The sequence below is a fragment of the Panthera pardus genome, unplaced genomic scaffold (assembly GCF_024362965.1).
Source record: "Panthera pardus isolate Hobbes unplaced genomic scaffold, ASM2436296v1 HiC_scaffold_27, whole genome shotgun sequence".
In the NCBI taxonomy this organism is placed as follows: domain Eukaryota; kingdom Metazoa; phylum Chordata; class Mammalia; order Carnivora; family Felidae; genus Panthera; species Panthera pardus.
Window position 1 is genome coordinate 89,800,160 of NW_026526843.1, and position 23,098 is coordinate 89,823,257.

Here is a 23,098-nt window from a genome sequence, read left to right on the forward strand (position 1 = left end):
AATACTTACAGATTTCTGCCGAATCTTAAACTGGTGGGATGACAGTGGTGAGATAGTCAATTTTGAGGAGACATCTGAGGTGGACTGCCAGTCTCCACCAACCCTCTCTAGGATCCCTGCACCCTCACATCTTTCCCCTTGCTTGGAAAAAGTTCCCTGCTTCCTACCTCTGCCTTAGCATTCGGGGGCCCCGGGAGAGTCATTTGCTGAGTGACTCATTCACTCACGCCTTTGTTTCTTTGTGTTTCGTTTTGTTTTGTTTTTAAACTAAGCTTTAGGCCCAACGTGGGGCTTGAACTCAAGACTCTGAGATCAAGAGTCGCATGGTCTACCGACTGAGCCAGCCGGGTGCCCCTCACGCCTTTGTTTTTAGTACTTCACTTCCTGTTGGCTTGAAGATACGAAGAAGCATCCAGGACCTCCCAGAGCAGCCCACGGACAGGTTGGCCGAACGCCCCTTCTGGAGAGGCCGTTTGTTTGCGGACCGGCGTGTGCCTGTGGTGGGCGGGTTATATGGAGGGGGAGGTAATTCAAGTTGAGAGGGAGAGGGACAGGTCAGGGAAAGGAGAGAGATTGAGTCACAACACTGTGTTCAGGAACCCAAATTAGCAAAATTTGGGAGTTCCTAGGGAAGGCTGTGGTCAAGTAGCTAGAGCCAGCTTTTTTAGAAAAATTTATTTATTTTGAGAGAGAGAGAGAGAGAGACAGAGTGTGTGAGCAGAGGATGGGTAGAGAGAGAGAGGGAGAGAGAGAATTCCAAGTAGGTTACACACTGTCAGCTCTAGGCCCGATGTGGGGCTCGAACTCACGTACCGTGAGATCACGACCTGAAACGAAACCCAGTCGGATGCTTAACCAATTGAGCCACCCAGGCCCTCTATAGCCAACACTTTGCTACACAGAGGAAGCAGGGGAGAAAACAGCAAAGGTGGAGTCGTGGAGCGTGAACACGGCCTTGGCTCCCGCTGCTGCCCACGTCTGACCCGTTGTTGAGGGTTGAGGCACCAGGGGAAGGGTTTAGTAATTGGCCCGAAGGCCTTCTGGCTGCTCAAGGGCAGCCCGGATGGGGGCAGGGGACTGAGTTAAGGGACCAGGTGCCAGGAAAGCCCCCTTTTGAGAATGCAGCTTGAAATCCTCAGTACAGCTGGAACCCGGCTCCCTGGGCTAATAAACACCCAGCACTTACCTCCTACTTGTGCAGCAGGATGTGTGTGTGTGTGTGTGTGTGTGTGTGTGTGTGTGTGGTGGGGGGAGGGGTTGGTAAGCGGTTCATTTTTTTTTTCTTTTCATTTTTCTCTTGGCGTGCACAGATCTTAAATGTGCCGGAATGGCTCAGTTGGTTAAGGGTCCGACTCCTGGTTTTGGCTCAGGTCACGATCTCGTGGTTTGTGAGTTCGAGCCCCCACATTGGGCTCTGCGCTGACAGTAGGGAGTCTGCTTGAGATTCTTTCTCTCCCTCTCTCTGTCCCTCCCCCAACTCTCTCTCAAAATAAATAAATAAACTTAAACAAAAACAAAAAGCAAAAAATCATACAGCTCGGTAAATTTGTGTGTGTGTTTTATATATATATATATATATATATATATATATATATATATATGTATGTATATATGACCATCACCCAGATGGAGCTATACAACAATTACAGCACCAGCTCCAGAAGGTTCTGTCACGCTCTCTAGTCAACACCCGCGGAAGCAACCACTCTTCTGACGTCTAGCGCTATCGATTAGTTTTGCCTGTCCATGAACTTCTCATAAATGGAATCCAACAGCATTTACCCTTTTGTGTCTGGCTTCTTTTACTCCTCATAATGTCTGTAAGATTCGTTCCTGCTACTGAGGCCTCAACAGTTTGTTCTTTTATACTGCTGCGTAGTATTCCGTAGCGTGACTACACAATTTGTCCGTCCTTGCGTTGACGGGGATGTGCGGTTTTAGTGGACTCATTCACAACTTCGCCAGAGTACTGACACAGAGGCCCCCAGTGCCCCAGCAGTGTCTTAGGGTGGCAGGGTCCTTCCCTCGGAACCTCACCACACTTGCTGCGGGAGAAGTGGCCAGAAGATGAGGCCGTGGGTTCCTCGCCTGGGACAGCGACTTGTGTCTTAGATTCCCCCACCCGAGTTTCTTCTGCAGCTAACCACAGAGAGGCCCCCATCGCATATCAGGCCGATGACCAGGAACAACAAAAGCAGGAAAAGCCCCAGGGACGGGATTCCGAGCAGCTGACACGGCTTTAACCTCCTCACCCTGCCATTGTGAGGCCAGCCCGGACTGCGCTGTACTTAGTCCAGGCCTGCAGGCCCTTTATGAGATCTGCCTGCGGAGCAGGGGCCCCAGACAAAGGCCAGAGTTCTGCTGAGCTTATTGAAAGGAGAAAGAGCCCATTGATATGCGTGGGAGTCCCTCTGCCCCCCCCCCCTCACCCTCCCTCCCTCCTTCCCTCCCCCGGCCGGGGTGGAGGTCAGCTCAGCACAGAGCAGGCTTTGGGCAGGGCTGGACCAACTCTGAGGCAGCGACCCCTCCCAGGATCCACTTTCCTAGAGCACTGGGTCTGACCTGCACCCCGCCCCAGACTCCCCCCACCCCACGCTGGCTGTGAGAAAACAAGAGGAAGTTCCCTATCCCTGCCTCAGGCAGTGGGGCCTGCCTTCTACCAGACTCCTTGGAGGCCCCTGCCTCCTCCTGGGTGTTGATACCCTTCAACGAGCCCCCATTCAAGTTTGGCCTTGGTTCCAGCCTTGAACTTGTTGTGCCTTCTGCCGGGGAATGCCTTTCCCCTGCTCTTTGCTAGTCTGCCTCTTCCTGTCATTCACATCTCCACTCAAATGGCTCCAGAGAGGCCTTCCCTGGCCACCCTGTGGCTCAAGAGGTACCTCTGGGACACATCGCCTGTTCCATTTTCTCCATAGCATTGCTCGACTGTCTACTTTGGTGTTTATGTGATTATGAACTGCTCCCTCCATTAGGCATATAAACTTGCTATGGGCTGAATGCCCATGTGTCCATCCCCAGTCCCGCCAATTCCTATGTTGAAGCCCTAAGCCCCAATGTGGTGATATTTGGAGGTGGAGCCCTTGGGAGGTAATCAGGTTTAGCTGAGGTCATGAGGGTGGAGTCTCCACAATGAGATTAGTGCCCTTGTAAGAAGAGACACCAGAGAGATGCTCTCTCTTGGCCGTGGGAGGGCCCAGCAAGAAGACAGCCATCTGCAAGTCAAGAAGAGAGCTCTCACTAGGAATCAAATTCACTGGAAACTTGAACTTGGACTTCCCGGGCTCCAGAACCATGAGGAACAAATGTGTCTTTGCCTCAGGTCACATCTGTGGGTTCAAGCCCCACACGGGGCTCTGTGCTGACAGCTCAGAGCCTGGAGCCTGCTTCAGATTCTGTCTCCCTCTCTCTCTGCCCCTCACATTCTGTCTCTGTCTCTCAAAAATAAATATAAAAAAATAAAATAGCAACAGTCTTTTTTCTTAATGCTTCAAAGTTTCTGTGTGTCATGAATTCAGACAAGGTATAGCAGGGGCACCTTGTCACCCTTCTAGAATGACTGGGATCTCTTTTGGGAAGACTCCAAAGGCTGGTGGTGAAATCGGCCGAAGGTCTGTGCACTTCCCTGAGACCCAGTTGTACTGTCAGCCTGAACACCTACGATGCGGCTTCCCCAGGGGCTCTCTCCACATGAACTAGCTTGGGCTGCCTCACAGCATGGCTGCTGAGTTCAAAGTGGGAACATCCCAAGACGGTAGAATAAAATGGTGTCACCTTTCACGATGTGGGCTTTGAAATCAAATAATGTTACTTCTGCTATAGTTACACACCCACCGGGATTCAAGGAGAGAGCACAGGGGGTGCCTGGTGGCTCAGTTGACTCAAGCGTTGGACTTCTGATTTCAGCTCAGGTCATGATCTCACTGTTTGTGGGATCGAGCCCTGCTGTCACCTTGGAGCCTGCTTGGGATTCTCTCTCCCTCTCTCTCTGCCCCTCCCCGTCTCTCTCTCTGAAAATAAATATATATAAAACTGAAAAAAAAAATGGGGGAGAGAACATAGACCCCCCCCCACCCTTGATGGGGGAAGTCTCAAAATCACATCGTAAGAAGAGCTTAGGTTAGGATGTCTTGTAGTGGCCATATTTGGAAAACAGAATCTGCCACAGCACTGAGTAAATATTTGTTGATTAATGGCCACTTTATGCTCTCAACTTCTTTCTCCACCTCCGTGCTTCGTTACTTTACCAATTACACGACTCGGGAAAACTTACTGTATCAGTAGGTTCTTCAGAGAAATCAAACTAACAGGATACAAATATATATGTATGTGTATATATATGTATATATATACATATATATGTATGTACATACATATATATACATATATATACATATATATGTATGTATATATATATATACACATATATGTATGTATATATATACACACACATATATACATATTATATATGTGTGTGTATATATATATATATACACATATGTATAATACACACGCACACATGAAGACATTTATTTTAAGGAATTGACACATACAATTCTGGAGGCTGGCAAGTCTGAAACTTGTAGGGCCAGAAACTCAGGCAAGAGTTGATGTCACAGCCCACAGTTTGAAATTCACAGGACAGGCCAACAAACTGGAAACTCAGACAGGAGTTCACGTTGTAGTCTTGACGTTGAAATCTTTAGGACGGGCCAGCAGGGTGGACACTCAGATAGGATTTCTATGTCACGGTCTTGAGGCAGAATCCCTCATCAGAATCCATGCTCCTGTGTAATCCCCTCCCCTTGAGTGTAGGTAGGACCTGTTGACTCACGTTTAATGAACGGAAATAGAATAACAGAATTAGGCTATAGAAAGACTTGGTTTCCATCTTGCCCACCCTCTCTTGCTTTCTTGCTCAATCGCTCTGAGGGAAGCCAGCTGCCGTGTCACGAGCTGCTTCTGGGGAGGCCTATGTGGTGAGGAAATGTCTCCAGCCAACGGCCGGTGAGGACCTGAGGCCACTAACAGCCACGTGAGTGAGCTTAGAATTCCGCCCCCCCCACCCACTCCCAGTAAAGCCTGTGACTCTGGTCAACGTCTTGACCACAGCCTCACTGAAGACCCTAACTAGAGGTACCCAGTTAAGCTACACCTGGATTCCTGACCTGCAGAGACTATGACATAATAAACCTGTGTTGTCTGGGGCACCTGGGTGGCTCAGTCGGTTAAGCATCCGATTTTGGCTCAGCTCACAATCTCGCGGTCCATGAGTTTGAGCCCCACGTCGGGCTCTGTGCTGACAGCTTGGAGCCTGGAGCCTGTTTCAGATTCTGTGTCTCCCTCTCTGCCCCTCCCCTGCTCATACTCTGTCTCTGTCTCTGTCTCTGTCTCTCTCTCAAAAATAAATAAACATTAAAAAAAATAGGGGCGCCTGCATGGCTCAGTCGGTTAAGCGTCTGACTTCAGCTCAGGTCATGATCTCGCAGCTTGTGGGTTCCAGCCCCGCATCAGGCTCTGTGCTGACAGCTCAGAGCCTGGAGCCTGCTTCTGATTCTGTCTCCTTATCTCTCTGCTCCTCCCCTGTTCACTCTCTCTCTCTCTCTCAAAAAATTAATAAACATTAAAAAAAATTTTTTTTAAAAATAAACATGGGTTGTTTTCAGCCTCTAATTTGTGGAGGTAATTTGTTATGCAGCAATAGGTAACTAACACATTATATGGGTGATAAGTGCCTAGCACACTCCTTGGCATACAGTAGGTGCTCCATAAATGCAACTGGAATCTGATTCTTTAAAAAAAATTTTTTTTTAAATTTTTAAGTAATCTCCACACCCAACATGGGGCTCAAACTCACAACCCTGAGATCAAGATTTGCACACTCTACCGACTGAGCCAGCCACACGCCCCTGGAATCTGATTGCAACTGAGCTGTGGCCTCAAGTGAAAGTTCTTCCCGAGCAATTTGCACCTTCACAGAAAACCCCATTCCAAAGGCATTTTGTCATGGAATTTTCCAGCAAGCTAATGGGAGGGAGATTGCTTTTGAGACCACTTGAGGTGGTCCTCAGTTTTGATTCCAGGCAAGGTAGCTTTTCTCTCCCTCTTGTGGAAGAAACTACTAGCTGAGGGTGTCTCTGATGCAGGGGGCCCGGCACCTGCCTCAGGATAAGAATCTATATTGACAACAACAAATACCTACAGAGAAGGCTCTAGAGATACAGTGGGGAGCAAAAGCCCAGTGTCCCTGATTTCAGAGCCGTTACAGGCTCTGAAGAAACCTGTAGAAGAGGCTAGTAAATAATGCCGCCAATGCAAATATAATTACAAGCAGACACCAGTACTCTGCAGGGAAGGAATCTGTAAACTAAGAAACTGACCTAGACTAGAGGGCTCAGGGGAATTTCTTGGAGGTAGGGGGACACATAAGCTGAGATATAAGGACAAATGGGCACGAACTAGATGAAGAGGGGAAGGGAAAAGCATTGCAGACGGAAGGAGCAGCATGTGCAAATGTCCTGCGCTGGCAGGTAATATGGCGTACTTGAGAACTGATAAAAGATTGGTGTGTGACTGGAGGACAGACAGAGAGGGGGACAGGGTGAGAGAGGGGCCAGGGTGGTCAGCAGGGGCCAGACTATGCTGGCCTTGTACTAAGTAAGTTGGGGTGAGGGTTTGGATCTCTATTCGGAAAACAATAGGAAGCCATTGGAGAGTATGAGTGGGGACGTGCAGCAGCTGGGACCAGAGAGAAAGGTGTGCAGGTGAGAGACGGGAGGCCTCAAGCTGATGTAGAAGCGGCCCCCCTCCTTCCCAGTGGAGACGAAAGCCCAAAAGCATGAGCTAATGGAGGTGATATAAACAGATCTAGGGTCAAGTTCTGGATGTGCTTCTTACCAGCTGTGTGACCCGTGGCAAGTTTCTAAACCTCTCTGTGTTTCAGCCTCCTCATATGGCAAGTCCTACCTTTCGGGGGTCTGGGGCAGATCACATGAGAGAGGCCTGGCCAGTGCCAGGCCTAGAGCAGGACAGTGTGCTGCCCTCCCACCCCCCGGGTCCTGTGCGCCCCCGCAGACGTGCGATAAAATTCTGACCAAGATGATTTACTTTTTGCCACAACCGACACAGTGTGCCACAGAAGACAAGAAAGCAGTGGGACGGATGAAATTTGTCATTGATAAGGAAGTTCGCAAGCCGGGAAAAACGTCAGGCAGATAAGGTAGAGCATATGGGCGAACACAGAGAGAGAGAGGTGGAAGGAACGAGAGATTCCTAATATTCATGAGGCACTAAATATACAAGAGGCATGGAATATTCATGAGGCACTAAATATATTTCAGGCACCTGAGGCACTAAATATTCATAATAAACTAAATATACATGAGGCATATGAGGCACTCAATATTCAGCCACCCATTGGTAGCTCTCATTCTGGCCCCATGTGTCCCGTGCCCAAGAAATGCAAATAGCCTCCCCGGCCGCTCCTCGGGCTAATTGACGCACAGCCGTGGCCAGACACGCTGTTTCTGCGCCTCTCTGATAGAGCATGCGTGCGCGGTTGGCCCCAGGCACCTTCCAGACTTCTGTGCACCTCAGGCCTCCACCGTGGTCTCGTACCCACGCAACCAGTGGGGAAGGCCGACGGGGGCGGCGGAGAGAGACAGAGCATTGCCTGCACTCAAGCAGTGCGGTCCTTCTGTCCGCTTGGACCCTGTCCTCAGTATGTGAACCTAGCCCATCTCTCTCTCTCTCTCTCTTTGCTCCTCACTGTGTGTGTTTCCAGTTGCTTTGCCACACCGCCTGATTCAAGCTCTTTATCTTGGTTCGTGAGCCTTTCTTCCCTGTGATCTGGGGACAGCTTGCTTGGAAGTGTCCTCGGGGGCCACGGCTGCCTGGAGGTGAGTTCCCACCCGGCAACTGAGTAACGACGGCCGCGTGAAACTGTCCCGGCTCCGTGTCAGACGGAACGTTGTTCTGAGCAGGGCAGGCATGGAGGTTAGAGGCTTGGGAGGGAGATGGGGTGTGCATCGAGCCCGCTCTCCGGAAACCACGATTCTCCGCGATGGGGGAGCGCTTACCGATGCAAAACGCGCCGAGGGTTGAAGAGCGGTAGCCGGAGGGGCCTTGAAGACCCCCCCCCCCCCCCCCCCGGCAACTGGCGTAGGGAACTACTTGTGCCCACTGTGGGCTTGTTTCCTGTCGTAGGAGATTTCTAATCCCTTCAAGGACGTTACCAAGGATTCCCAAATTGGAAAACGGACACGAAACACCAAGAGGTTAAGAATCACTGGGGCGGGTGCCTCTATTTACTTATTCGCTTGTTTCTCTTTATTATTTGCCTCTATTTATTATTATTTGTCTGTTTATTTCCTTTTGGGAATTTTAAAAAGCTTTTTAAAGTTTATTTATGTATTTTGAGAGAGAGAGGGAGGGGCAGAGAAAGGAGAGAGAGATTCCCAAGCAGGCTCTGTGCTGTCAGCGAGGAGCCCAACGTGGGGCTTGAGCTCATGAACCGCGACATCATAACCTGAGCTGAAATCAAGAATCTGATGCTCGGGGGCGCCTGGGTGGCTCAGTCGGTTAAGCGTCTGACTTCAGCTCAGGTCATGATCTCACGGTTCATGAGCTCGAGTCCCATGTCGGGCTCTGTGCAGACAGCTCAGAGCCTGAAGCCTGCTTCGGATTCTGTGTCTCCTTCTCTCTCTGCCCCTCCTCTGCTCACTCTCTGTCTCTGTCTCTCTCTCACTCTTTCAAAAAATAAATAAACATTAAAAATAAAAAAAAAAGAAGCTGACGCTTAACCGACTGAGCCACCCAGGCGCCCCGATGGGCTGCTATTTAGAACATGGCCGTCTATCATCTATTGTGACAGAGGGAAAACAACTTCACCTCCTGGTTACAACCAATCAGTCACACGGCCCCAGTCAGCCTCAGCGGGCCAGGAAGTGCTGTTCCCCCACGTGCCTGGAAGGTGGGCAGCCAGAAACATCCAGCGGACATCTCTGATTTGACTTCCAGAGCGCCTTCCCCCGTGCGTTCAAAACCTCAAGGTCACAGAAGGGTTTGGCGATGAGGGAGTCCACGCTGGGCTGTAAGGCCCGGACCCCTGAGACCACGTTCAGAAGACCCTCCGAGGTTCTCGGACACCACAAACGTCCCTGCAGACTTCCTTCTGTGTCTTCCGCCTCCACCAAAGCATTTATCCCAGGCACAGTGGAGACGGTGGCTGATGGTTATCAAAAAAGACAGTCTCTGTCTTCTGGAGTGACACGGGCCGTGACCAGAGGGGAAGAAAGGTTCTGGGGAGAAAGGTGACGAACGGAAGGACGGCCAGGCAGCCGCGTCACCTTGGCACGACCTTTCCAATTCAACTCAGTAATAGGTAAGCACTTTGGGCTTTTTCAACAGCATTTCTGTTGCCTCCTAATAGGTGGTTTGCAAGTCAAGAAGTTTAGGTGGAGAGAGAGCTAAAGGTAAAGGTGAGAGGAGAGAGGGGCTTCTCGTTTTCTAGAATGAGCAATTAGTAATCATTCACTGGAAAGCAGGGGTGCCTTTCAAGGTGGAAACATTCCCCTGAGCAGTCATCCGTGACTGGATGCACTCCTATTACGCTTGACGCAAACACACACCCAGCTTTCTTTCACAGGTGGCTCCTGTGGCTTCGGGCCAATAGCCCTTTCTCTCCAACCCCCACTGAGTCCTGGACCAATGATACTTTACAAACCCCTTTCGGAGGCATTGCCCACTTGCCCAAGCCTGTTCCGGCATGTTCTGTTTCATCTACAGCCTTGCTAAAGAACACTGTGAAGGCAGAAGTTGCCAGATCCTTGGGAGTGTCCCGGGTTTCTGCCCCCTGGGGAGGGGAAGAGTGCCAGCCTGGAGAGCCGGCTCCAGTCAGATGGAAGGGGAGAGAGTTGGTTTTCTAGGAGGTCGCCGAAATGTTAGCCCCTGAGCTTGGGAATCACTGAGACTTGGGTCCGAGTTCCAGCTCCTGTGCTGCTATCTGTGCGACCTGGGGCTCGTTATATGTCACCTCCCCTGCGCCCCCGCCCCCCGAGCCTGTTTTCTCACACTGTGAGTAAGAGAAACTTTTCCGTATCGCGTTCTTTCAAGAATAAATGAAGCCGTGTGTGCTAAGTGCTTAGCACTTTGCCCAGCACGTAGGAAGTGCCCATTAAATGGCATGATTATAAACAAATATTGGAGTAATTAGATGAAAGTTAAACCCTAAGGAGGTCTTCAGCACAAGCTTAAATTTGAAGCTAGACCCCTCAGCACCTGCCACCAGGAGAACTGATTCCCCTGGGCACCTAGAACGTAGCTGGCTTTGACAGACATTATCTAGCTCCTCACGAGAGCCTGGAATGACTGTGCAGGTAGTCTATCACAACATCTTTTTTTTTTTTGTAATGTTTTTATTTATTATTTTTGAAAGAGAGAGAGACGGAGTGCAAGCGGAGGAAGGGCAGGGAGAGAGCGAGACACAGCACCCGAAGCAGGCTCCACGCTCTGAGCTGTCCGCACAGAGTCTGACGCGGGGCTCGAACTGATGAACCGTGAGATCATGACCTGAGCCGAAGTCGGACGCTTAACCGACTGAGCCACCGGGCGCCCCAACCTGTCACAACATTTTCAACAACCCTGTGGATTGTGGAAGGAACTTCAAAACAGCCAGCGGGCGTCTCCTGGTCTGTTTCTAGACCTAGGAGGGTTTTCTGACCTCAGCTTGTTTTAGACCCGTGTCCCAGGAGGATCCTGGCAGTCCCCAGTCAGCCCTTGGGCCTAGGTACCCAATCACCTGGAGGTGCTGCAAGTAACAATGACCCAAAGTCACGGTGGCCTGAACAAGATAGTTTATCTGTTTCATACACAGAGGTCCAGGAGAATGAAGTCAGGGCTGGTGTGGTGGCCCTGTTCCACTTTGTCCTCAGCTCTCCAGGTTCCTGTTATCTTGTCATTCAGCTGTGTGTAGTCTCCATTTCCAAGGTCACTTCTTGGTCCAAGATGGCTGCTCCGGCAGTGCCAGCTTTCATGTCCACATTCCGGCCAGCGGAATGTAGAAAATGGGGCAAAGGACACGTGTTGGCTGTATTCGAAGGAAGGCTCCTAGAAATTCGTCACATGGCTTTTCCCATTACATCTCCGTGGAGTCATGAGGCCACACCTGGCTGCCAGGAGGCATGGAGAAGTGGCTGGTCTGCAAGGGAAGGAAAATCGAAGGAGATCCGCAGAGTAGAAGTGAGAGGTGTGTGCCTCTGTTTGGAAAGTCTCATTTGGGGTTTCAGTTTTCTAGACGTAGTTTGTAACTTGCAACCAAAGAACAACTGAGACGATCATTGTCAAGATTGTTTCCCTCAGCCTGCACTAATGGAATTGCCTACAACAATGCCTAAGAATCAAGTGGAGGTGGTTGTTTAAAATATTGATTTTTTTCTGGGGCGCCTGGGTGGCTCAGTCGGTTAAGCGTCTGACTTCGGCTCAGGTCATGATCTCTCGGTTTGTGGGTTCGAGCCCCGCGTCGGGCTCTGTGCTGACAGCTCGGAGCCTGGAGCTTGCTTTGGATTCTGTGTCTCCCTCCGTCTCTGCTCCTCCCCCACTCAAGCTCTGTCTGTCTCTCCCTCTCAAAGATAAATAAACATTAAAAAAATTTTTTAATAAAATAAATATTGATTTTTTTTTTCCTGATCTTATCCCTCAGAAATTTCAGTTCCTTGAATCTGGAGTAGGGTCAGGGCTGTGTTTTTAGCAAACCTCTCTCCCACCCTCACCCACCCTGTTGTGGGAAATCCAAGGACTACAGTGTGAGAAAATACTGGTTTACAACCAATTCAGAAGGGTGTCAGTTACCATTGTTATATAACAACCAGCCCCAAATTTGGTGGCTTAATACGGTAACCATTTTATTTTGCTCACAGATTTTGTGGGTCAGGAATTTGAAAGGTTATAATAAGGACAGCTTATCTCTGCTCCATAATGTCTGGGCCCTCAACTGGGAAGACTCGAAGGCTGGGGGCTGGAACCATCTGGAAGCTCCCTCAGTCACCCGTTTAGGGGTTGATGTTGGCTGTTGGCTGGGACCTCAGTAGGGTCTACTGAGTGGAACACGAACACGTGGGCTTGCCCATGTGTCTTGGGCTCACTCATGGCGTTATTACTGGGTTCCAAGAGGGAGAGGCCCAAGAGAGAACCCTGAGGGCATTTGCTGGCCTTTAACGACCAAGCCTCAGAAGTCAGACAGGGTTACTTCTGCTGTAGTCACAGGTCAGCAGATTCAAGTTGTGGGGGGGAACATATATCCCACTTCACCTTACATTGTAGAAGGGCTTCTGGGATGAATGGGGGTTGTTGTGGTAGCCATCTTTGGAAAATATCATCTTCCACACGATTGAAACCCGTGCATCTACAGAGGGACCTTCAGAAATGGCAGGCAGGCACGCTTCTGGTCCCCACTCGGCCAGACCCAAATCTTTCCCTCCTCCCAACCGTTTTATGTGAGGTCCTTTATTATCAGCCAAGATTCTGCCTTTCCCCCACGTCCTGACCTGGAAGAAGCCTGAAGCTAGGGGAATGAGGCCAACCTTTTCACATATGGCTCCACCTGGTGCTCAGGCCTCCAAGAGGCACCTGTGCTGTCCTGGTCCTGTGGTACCCTTGGCCTTGCAGAATCCTGTGTGGGAGTCTCGGGAGCGAGCTGATCCAGGCGTGGAAAAAGCCTCTCACCGGGATTCCATATGGGGTGTTTCAAGGAACTCCACTCAGGATGTAAAAAAGTCATCTGTCAAGTGGCTCTCTTTGGCCAGCTGAGAACAATTGCCAAGTTTCCTCCCCCTAAATTGCACAGAAGGTGCAGAAGAATTCTTTTTTTCTTTTTTTTTCATTTTAATAGTAACTTGAACGGTGCCCTGGGATGTGATTTTTCACGAGGGGAACACTCCCGTTGAAACAATAGTGCCGATTCCTGGGGACTCTGTGCACTCTGGCTGAGAACGTCCTCGGACATGTGGCATTTTGACAGCAGGGCTGGCTTGGCTGGTTTCCTACCCAGGCCCATGCTGGCAGGCTTGGCAAAGCCCTGCCGAGCTGAAGGATGGTCCCCCTGTACTAGCCAAACTCCCCCTGACCTACTGGATGCCATTCCTTTGGTTAATATCAAGGAGTAACCTCAGGCTAATCTCAGAGACCTTCATCTGATGCTCTCATCTTCCAGATGAGGGAGCAGAGGCCAGAAAGCCAAAGTGAGCCATCTAAAGCTACGTGGCTGGCCAAACCTTGAATCCCAAACAATATTTCCCTCCTTCCTTCCTTCCTTCCTTCCTTCCTTCCTTCCTTCCTTCTCTGTCTCTTTTTCTTTCATTCTCTCTTTCTCTCTCTCTCTCTCTCTTTCTCTCTTTCTTTCTTTCTTTCTTTCATCTCTATACCCAATATGGGACTCAAACTCACAACCCCGAGCTCAAGAGTCACACACTCTCCTGACTGAGCCAGCCAGGCACCTGCCCCCCAAAACAATTTCTGACTCCCCTTAGGGCTCTTTGATGAAAGGGGGCCTTGAAAGGGGGGGCACTTCTCCCATCTTGCTAATGAGTGAAATGCCTCTCTCACCCTCTCTAAACCGTTCCTTCCTTTGCTGTGTATACCACCGTCTGGATTTGCTGTTCCCATCAACAGATGGAACAGACGTTTATTTGAGCTGATGTATGCATTAAGCTTCCTCTGGAATGAATTTGCTGCTGGTGGCTGTCCTGGTTCAAGCTGTCATTCAAATAACGCGTGACTCTTAGATCTGGGCTTTTCCCCTAATAAACTCATCAATGGTGCTGTTAGGAACCCTTGGGTTTCTTTTTTAATGCTGCCATCCAGAAGTCTCCAGTGTGTTACAGAGGGCAGGACTAGCTCATTGACACCATCCAGAGCAGTTTTAACCAAACCTGCACATTTGGGGGCACTTCTCCCAGGGAGAGGTAGCATCTATGCCTTTGCCCCTTGAATCTGAGATGGCCTTGTAACTCACTTCTAACCAACAGAATGCAGTGGAAGTGACAGTGAATGACTTCCCAGGCTAGGCGAGCCAAGGCCATGAAGCTTCCACCTAAGTCTCCCTCTTGAGACCTTCGCTGTCTGGATGTCACCTCCAGGGACATTTTACTCTCAGAACCCAGCCACAACGCTGGGAGAACCCAAGCCACATGGGAGGCGTCCCATACATAGATAGCATGCCCAGCACCAATGACCTCAGGTAGAAAACAAAAGTGGGGCTTACACCAAGTCCCTAGGTGAACTCCCCTGAGGTCCCCCTGTGACAAAACGGAACGAGAACACTGGAGCTGGGCTGTGGCTTCGCACCTTCTGTTCCCTCCACCTGGAATGCCCCTCCCTACTCCTCTGCCTGGCCAACTGCTAGCTACCCATTGCCCAAGACTGATTCAGTTACCAGCTTCTCTTCGGGGGTGGGTGGGATGCTTTCCTGACGTCCTCCCACTGCACACACTCGTGTGTGCTCACACTGACACACCCAGAGGCTGGGGGGAGACAAGTCCCTTTTGTGGACTCCATACTGGGCTATGCCCGCCCCTATTGTAGCACTCACCGTAATGTATTGCAATTGTCTGCCCAATTAGGCTGGGGGTTTCTGGAGGTTGGGATTACCCATTCCCTCTCTTTTGGGGCTCAGCTTAACCTCCCTGCACTATGGCAGATTGAACCCTGTGTCTGCTTCTCCTGTTTTGGCTTGCACCGCTTTTGTGGTTAACAAGGGATGGTAGAGCCCTTTCCGGAATCTTCTCCGGGGATCTCAAACTGAAGACCAGACCCCAGGAGGGTGTGCACTCCACGCCAAGAGGCTAGCCCCACCTTCCATCCTGGCCCAGAAAGGTGCGGCAGCAGGAGATGGGCAGGGTAAAAGAAGGCCCTGTGGGGCCTGATCTGTCTAGAAAGTGTCACTGGCCTTTCCCACACTGAGTCGTGTCACAGAAATTGTTGCCGACAGGGGTCAGGTGGTCTAACACTGAATTTGGAGGGCGGGGATCAGTGTGAATGGTGCCTTGCACTGAGGAGGGGCCCAGAAGGCCCCCGGGCTAATGAGGGCGGCCAGGCATTGTGATTGGCCTGAAGATCACTTGGGGGCATGGGGGGGGGGCGCTGGGAGAGGTCTTAGCCCGAGGGGGAAGAATGCCCACGTCAGGGAAGGCAGGCTGAGGGGCCCTTCGGTAACTCTGCAAAGGCTGTCAATCAGGGGAAGCTGGCGGTGAGAGAGCGGGCCACCAGATACAAAAGGGGACGTGTTTGATGAGCTCTGGGGGCTGGGCTGGACTAGAGGGAGGCTGAGCCAGAGTCGCTGGGAGCCTGTGATTCACAGGAGGCACCAGGGTTTTAACTGGGGACGTTTTAGGTCCAGGCATGGGTTTATTGTAGGGTGTCTCTCCTGGTGAAATTGTCAAAAGGAAGCTGACTTGTCAATGATGTCCGTGCCAGACCCTTGGGCCTGCCTTGGTTATTCGAGGAGGCACTTAGTCACAAAGGCAGCGCTCAGATGATGACATTGTGTGTGCTGGAGAGACTTTGCCGTGGGAGGGGGCGGGGGGGAGGGCGGTTGGCCGTGCCGGTTTTATTGTGCAAAGGATTCAGGACAGGCTAGGTGCTGAATAAATATTTGATCACTTACGCATATGGCGCCAGTGCTCCAAATTGTGTTTTTAAAATAAAACCCCAACATTCTATTTCCTAACTTTGAAGATTAATTTAAATTACTTGAACGTAGTCAATCTAGAAAATATTTGGAATATATGGATTAAAGTACCGAATGGTGGGGGAGACTCCTCTTCCCACTGAAAGTCGGTCATTGCCAGCCTTATGGTATATTTAGCTTCCGTGTTTTTTAGTCTACATGTTTTAAAATATAATTGTGATCAACTGTACACACAATTTGGTAATTTGCTCTTTTCTTGCTCAACGTGGTGATACAAGCATTTTTCATGTTATTGCAAACTCCTGGTAAACATCATTTTTAATGGCTACGTAATATGGATTGTATTTTCAATTTTCATTAAATTTCTGTTTTATCTTCAGTCTGATTGCTTCGAGGGGCCTAATTTCTGCCAGTCCTAATCTGCTTATCTGTTTATCAGGAGTCACGTTTCCACCATGGCTATCCCCTTTTCTGAGAGGGAGGCGGGGTTCGAGAAAAAGGGTTCCAAATGAGACAAACGTGGCATTTTCATGGGGTCACTGGCAAGCCAGAGACACTGTCAGGGCCGGACCACCATGGGCCCTGAGTGTCCCGCGGTCAGTCTCAACTTCAAACATTTTGTTTTGTTGTGTCCATAAGCACACTGGTTCTAACAGAGACCACGTGGCCCACATTGGATGAAAAAATATGGTCCCCACACGTACGGGCACATTGTGATAGTAAAGTAAAGGTTGGGTAAAGTGTGACGGAAAGGAATTATGGCGTCCAGGTGTCGGTGGGGGGTGGGGGGTGGTGGAGGCAGGGAAGTTATGTACAAAATATTTAACCTCCAACTTCTATAGGTGATGAATACGTCTGTCCAACACCAGTGAATGTATCCAATCTCCCTTCTGAAAAGAGGAAAGAAATCACGACTCCTTCAAACAGATAAATGGTACTGGGTGTTTAATTCATTAAGGGACATCCCTCCCCCAAAAGTGTGTGTGTGTGTATACAGTTCTTTTTTTTTAATGTTTATTTATTTTTGAGAAGGGGGGAGGGAGGGGCAGAGAAAGAGGGAGACACAGAATCCGAAGCAGGCTCCAGGCTCTGAGCTGTCAGCACAGAGCCCGACACGGGGCTCGAACCCACTGACCATGGGATCATGACCCGAGACGAAGTCGAATGCTCAGCAGAGCCACCCAGGTGCCCCATCACATGCAGAGTCTTGTAACCACTACCACAATCAAGACACAGAACATCTCCGTCACCCCAAACACCTGCTTTGGGCTCCTCATTTGTAGTCAAGCTCTACCTGCCCCCCTCGCCCCCAATGTCTGGCAAACCACCGCTCCATTCCCCATCACTGTAGTGTCATCTTTTCTAGAACCTCATACAAATGGAATCATGCAGCACGTAAGTTGTTCAAGACTGGCTTCTTCCATTCAACATCATGCTTTTGAGAGTCATCCAAATTGAGTATGTTAATGGTTTATTTCTTTTTATGGCTGACTGGTTTTCCCTGGATGGGTACACCACCCTTTGTCTAACTTCATTCACTCATTGATGGATGTGTCCAAGTTTGGGGTGATTGTAATTTTTTTAAATGTTTTATTTATTTTTGAGGGAGAGAGAGCAGGATCGGGGGAAGGACAGAGAGAGAGAAGGAGACACAGAATCCGAAGCGGGCTCCAGGCTCTGAGCTGTCAGCACAGAGCCTGACGCGGGGCTCGAACTCACTAACTGCGAGATCATGACCTGAGCCGAAGTCGGACGCTTAACCAATTGAGCCACCTGGGCGCCCAGTTCGGGGTAATTGTAAATAATACTGTTATAAACTTTCTTAGACAGGTTTTTGCATGAACCTACGTTTTCATTTAGTAACAGGCATGGGATTGCTGGGTCACATGGAAATTGTACATTCATCTTTGTAAGAAACTACTGAACCGTTTCTCAGAGGAGCTGTAGTATTTCACATTCCCACTAGCGACATGTCAGGGTTCCACGTGCCCCGCGTCCTTGCCATCACTTGATACGGTGAGTGTTTTTTTATTTTAGCCATTCTGATAGGTGTGCAGTGTGTATCTCATCGTTTCCCTCATGGCTAATGATGTTGAGCATCGCTTTTGGTTTATGTGCCATCTATTATCCTCTCTGGTGGAGTGCCCACGCCTTTTGACCGTCTTTCATTGGGCTGTTAGTTTTCTTACTGTTGGGTTTTGAGAACTCTTTACACATTTTATAGACAAGTCTTTGGTTGGATACACGATTTGCAAACATTTTCTCCAGTCTGTAGGTTGCTTCTTCATCCTCCTAATTGTGCTTTCACAGAACAAAAGTTTTCCATTTGGGTCAAGTTCAATTCAACGATTTTTCTTTCATAGGTTATACTTTTGGTCTCATGTCTAAGAACTCTGCTGAATCCGAGGGCATAAAGAATTTCTATGTTTTACACTGTGCACTTAGACCTGTGATCCATTCTGAGTTAGTTTTTGTATAAGGGGTGAGGTTTAGGTTGAGATTTATGGGGTTTTTTTTGCTTCAGACATCCAATTACTCCAACACCATTTGAATTGCCCTGTACCTTCATCAAAAAAAAAAAAAAAAAAAAAAAAAAAAAAAAAAAAAAACGATTGGCCACACTTTGATGGGTCTATGTGTGGACTCTCTATTCTATTCCATCGATTTATAGGCCTATCCCTCCACCAATATCACACTGTCATACTGTAGTAAGTCTTAAAATCAAGTAGTGTAAGTCTTCCAATTTTCTTCTTTTTCAAAACTGTTCTGGCTATCCTAGTTCCTTTGCTTTTCCACATACAGTTTCGAATCGGCTTGTCTATACCTACAAGAAATCCTGCTGCGGTGTCAATTAGAATTGTGTTAACCATATCGATCGATTTGGGAGGAGACTGGCATCCTGGCCATGTGCAGTCTTCTAATCCATGAACGTGGTATGCCTCTTCCCCACCTTGCTTAGTTTGTTTGATTGATTTAAGAATTTTCCCTCCCCTCTGGGTGAAAGCACATCTCAACATGTTGGCCTTCAAGATGAAAAGAGCACTATCTGGCATGGATTCTTTCCTTTTACCCAGACACATCCTACTTCCTTCAAACCCGGTAGACACGACTTGACATTCACTGGCAATTTTACACCTTGGGGGAAGGGGAAGAAGAGAGTCTTACGAGACCCATTTGTGCATCTGTTAGAGAATCGTGTTTTGGTGTATACACGGGTGTCCTCACGTACACGCATGTGCACATCTGTGGGCATCCAGGATGCCCACATGTATGTATACACACATACATATGTGGGTTTCTGCCCTACGCACACATATGCATACATAGGTGTCTCTCTACATGCACACACGGCCCCGCGCAGGCAGCCTCCGCCCTCCTCCCCACTTTGAGCGGTCACGTGATGCCAGGCTGAGAAGGAAGGCTGCTTGCCTCACATTCCGAGAGCTGGTGGAAACGTGACCTTGAAAGAAACAACACAAATGCACATATAGAGAGCTCCTTAGCAACTGCTTGCTGGAAAAAAGAAAGGCATCGGGGAAAAGAGCCAGGAAACAAGAAAGAAGGGGAAAAAACGGTGAGAGAAAATAAGCATGACCCTGTAAGAGAGGCAGCTGGATCCCATAGGGTTCTTGAGAGGCTTTCTCAGACTCCTGAAAGGGAAGGGGAGAGAAATGGGTGACACTTTTAGTCCTCAGGCTGGGACAGTGAGCCACGGTGACGTAAACTGAGTCAGGAAGGGAAGGAAATGCCACAGCTCGTGTGGCCACTGTATTAACACAGTGCTGGCATTACCTCTAACAATCTCGGCAATCCCGGGAGTTGGTGTCGTTAGCCCCATTTTACAGAAACAGGCCAGGAGAGGTTAAGGAACCTGCCCAAAGTCTCAGGAAAGGGCAGAGTTCGGCTACAAACCTGAACTGCCACCCTCCAGGTTCCTCCCTCTGTGGCTGGATACGTTTATCATGAAGCACTCGGGCTGTGAAATGGCCGAGGTGGTTACTTCGGGCTGTTTCGTGAGCCATCCGGAAAGCCCTGCGGAATCACAGGACCCCCCCGGGCAACAGACACGCTCGAGGCTATACCTCCCTCTCAACAGCTGACAAAACCCAAGTGCAGAGGGATGGCCACACGGCCTGCCAACAGCCAGGTGGACCTAGAAGCCAGTTTGCTCACCTTCCAGCTTCCACGACATCACCAGCGGTCTCAGGTCACTGAGGTTTGAGAGCCCAGCACGCGGCCAGGCAGCCCTGGAGAATTCTCAGTAATCCTTCCACGATGGGGCCTGGATGGTTTGGATGGGAAGCACGAGTTAGTGGCATGGCCCAGGACCTACGCCTTCTCGGCGCGTTCTCCCACGCTGAATCAGCTGAGGAAGTCTTTGAATATGCAGAAGCTAAGGAGTCAGAGGGCAGGAGAACTAGTTGTTGAGGCAGGAGGCCGTTGGAGTCATACTGCCTGGGTGCAAGCCCCAACTTCCTAATTAAGACCTTGTGCAATAAATTCGCTTCTCCGTGCCTCAGTTTCCTTATCCGTGAAATGGGGATATGTATTAGAGTTCTCCAGAGAAACAGGATATATCTTATATGATACAGATATCCTATTGGTGTGTGTGTAATACATACTGGTGAGTGTATAATTCCTGTTAGTACATATATTGATACATGTATGTGGATGTGGATATATATATACATATATATATATATATATATATATATATATATATATAACTGACACACATTAGAACAATTACCTAGAGCAGCCCATCAAAACATCTACGAGTATGCTGATGAAGAAGTGTGTATACATAGAAGCGTCTGGGTGGCTCAGTCGGTTAAGCGTCCGACTTCGAGTCAGGTCACGATCTCACGGTTTGTGGGTTCGAGCTCTGCATCAGTCTCTGCACTGACAGCTCAGAGCCTGGAGTCTGCTTCGGATTCTGTGTCTCCCTCTCTCTCTGCCCCTCCCCCCCTTTCTTTCTCTTTCAAAAATAAATGAATATTAAAAAAAATTTTAAAAGAAGTGTATATATGTATATGTGTGTGTGTATATATATATATATATATATGGAGAGAGAGAGAGAGAGAGAGAGAAATATTATAAGGAATTGGGAGGTGCCTGGGTGGCTCAGTCAGTTAAGCATCAGACTCTTGATTTCAGCTCAGGTCATAATCTCATGATTCATGACGTAGAGTCCCAAGTCGGGCTCTGCACTGTGTCAGTGCAGAGCCTGCTGGGAATTCTCTCTCCCCCTCTCTCTGCCCCTACCCCACTCGTGCTCTCTCTCTCTCTCAAAATAAATAAATAAACTTAAAAAAAAAAAAGGAATTGGCTCACATGATTATGGAGGCTGAGAAGTTCCAAGATCTGCAGTCAGCAAGCTGGGAAGCCAGGAGAGCCCGTGGTGCAGTCCTAGTCTAAGTCTGAAGGCCCAAGAGTGAGGAGAGCTGATGCTGTAAGTTTCACTCTGAGGGCAGGAAACCAATGTCCCAGTTCAATAAGCAGGCAGGCCAAAGTTTCTTCAAACTCAGACTTTTGGTTTTATTCATATCTTCAACTGATTGGATGAGGCCCACCCACACCGGGGAGGGCAGTTTGCTTACTCAGTCTACCAATTCAATTGTTAGTCTCATCCAGAAACATCCTCCCAGACACACACAGAATAATGTCTGGGCACCCCACGGCCCAGTCAGGTTGCCACATTCAATTAACCATCACAGAATGCTAATAGCCAAAGGATCGTCTTGGGAAATAAATGAGGCATGTAAGGCATCTGGAATAATTGCTGGCATATGATAGGTATTTCACAAGCGTGAGGGAAAATGACGTTGATCAGCACTGATGACGGCGGTGACGAGGGTGGTACTCGATGTCAGGCCAGGCCTCTCAGCCTTCCAATAAGTGACTTAGGGAGTGGCCGGGAATGGTCAGTGTTCTATGGGTGACATCCAGAGTTCATTACAGAAGCTGGAGGCTCTCTTTCTTGGAAAGACAGATGGATGGAAACAACTCCTAGCGTCCGAACGACACAGAGCCGTCGTGGTCCACCGTTGACTCCTTCAGGAAGATTGTGTCGGGGCTTCCTTACCCCTGAGGACACAGCACAGCTTCCTTCACCCTCCCGGCTCAGTAGCTATGCGATCTACCCACTGCCCAGGATGGACAGAGCCACCCATCAAAGCAATTACCCAGAGCAGCCCGTCAAAACACCTACGAGAATGCGGATGCCGAGGCCCGTCTCGGGCCCATCCCAAGTGCACGCACACGTTCCCATCATGGCCGCTCACCCCTGCGCCCCAGGCATCAGGCCCACTTGCCGCCGCAGGCCCCAGACACGGGAGCTCAGACATCAGAGGCAAAGCAGCCCTGCCCCTCTTGCCTCCTTCCGAGCCACCGCCTTCTGGGCTGTTTTCCCGAAGCTCTTCTCCCACAACAGCCGAGTGGGCTAACCTCTACCCTCCTGCCCCCCCCCCCACTCTCATTCCACCCGTGAGGAGATCCCCGCAAGTAGCTATTTTCGCCTGAGAGGAGAATTTCTCCAATAGAAGCTGTCAGCAGCCGGGGTGGCTGTGAGAGGCCCCGCCAATGTTTTCATGTCTCGCACACAACCCCATCTGGCGCTGGCTCACTATAAATCACCTCAGCGGAGAGAGAGGCCGGGAATATGCTGAATCATCTAATTGGCCACGAAAGACAGTGATAGAATGATTACCTTCCCCCCTCAGCCGCACAGAAGCCGGCCGCCCGCCGAGGACGCCCAATTGTCTTTCGTTTTCATGTTAATCAGGATCTTCCGGCCTTGGCCAAGGACGGGGCTGACACACACGGGCCTGTCTGCAACCCAGCCGTCCAGCCCTCCTCAGGACAAGGCCTTCTGTTCTGGCCGCTCGGCCCCTGCACCCTGGGGGGGGGGGGGGGGGGAACTTGGGCGACCCCCTCCGGAAAATTCAGCCTTGCCACCACAGGGGGCTTTGAGAGTCTCCCGTGAAGGCCACGTTTTCAATAGACCTACACTTCAGTGCAATTACAGGATCCCTGCCCTGTTCCGGATTTGTCCTGATTCTGTTCCGCACGCAACAGCCCTCGTCCTACCCCAAAGTCACATTTCTGAGGTTTAGACGGGAGCTGGAGAGCTATTTAGAGGCTTGTGCTCTGTACACAGCGGCTTTTCTCCTGGGTCCTTGGTTTTTGTTTTCCTTGGCACGGTGTGTTCACCGAGACCAGGCTAGCAAAACTAGCCGGGAAAGCAGGCCAAGAATCCTATGGAAGAAGGTTGCCTTCCTGCGCCCCGAACGCTTGCCCCTCACCCCGTAACATGAAGAAGCCGCCGGGAGTCCCTCCTTTCTCTACCCCAGCTGCTGCGACAAAAACAAAAACAAAACAAAAGAAAACAAACCCCAAAAAGCAAACCTACTATAACCT

At 49.7% G+C, this 23,098-nt stretch overlaps 1 long non-coding RNA gene across 2 annotated transcripts; it reads right to left on the reverse strand.

Annotated features, from left to right (window-relative positions):
* Positions 1-4,511: 4,511 nt before the first annotated feature.
* LOC109248024 (uncharacterized) lies at positions 4,512-22,523 on the reverse strand. 2 transcript variants are annotated; one of them, XR_002071913.2, is made up of 3 exons: positions 21,014-22,523; positions 19,853-19,961; positions 4,512-4,819 (listed from the first exon to the last, which is right to left on the reverse strand). It is a non-coding gene; the product is annotated as an uncharacterized LOC109248024 (long non-coding RNA). The 2 variants fall into 2 exon arrangements; XR_002071915.2 differs by lacking the exon at positions 4,512-4,819 and adding an exon at positions 18,985-19,139.
* Positions 22,524-23,098: the final 575 nt, after the last annotated feature.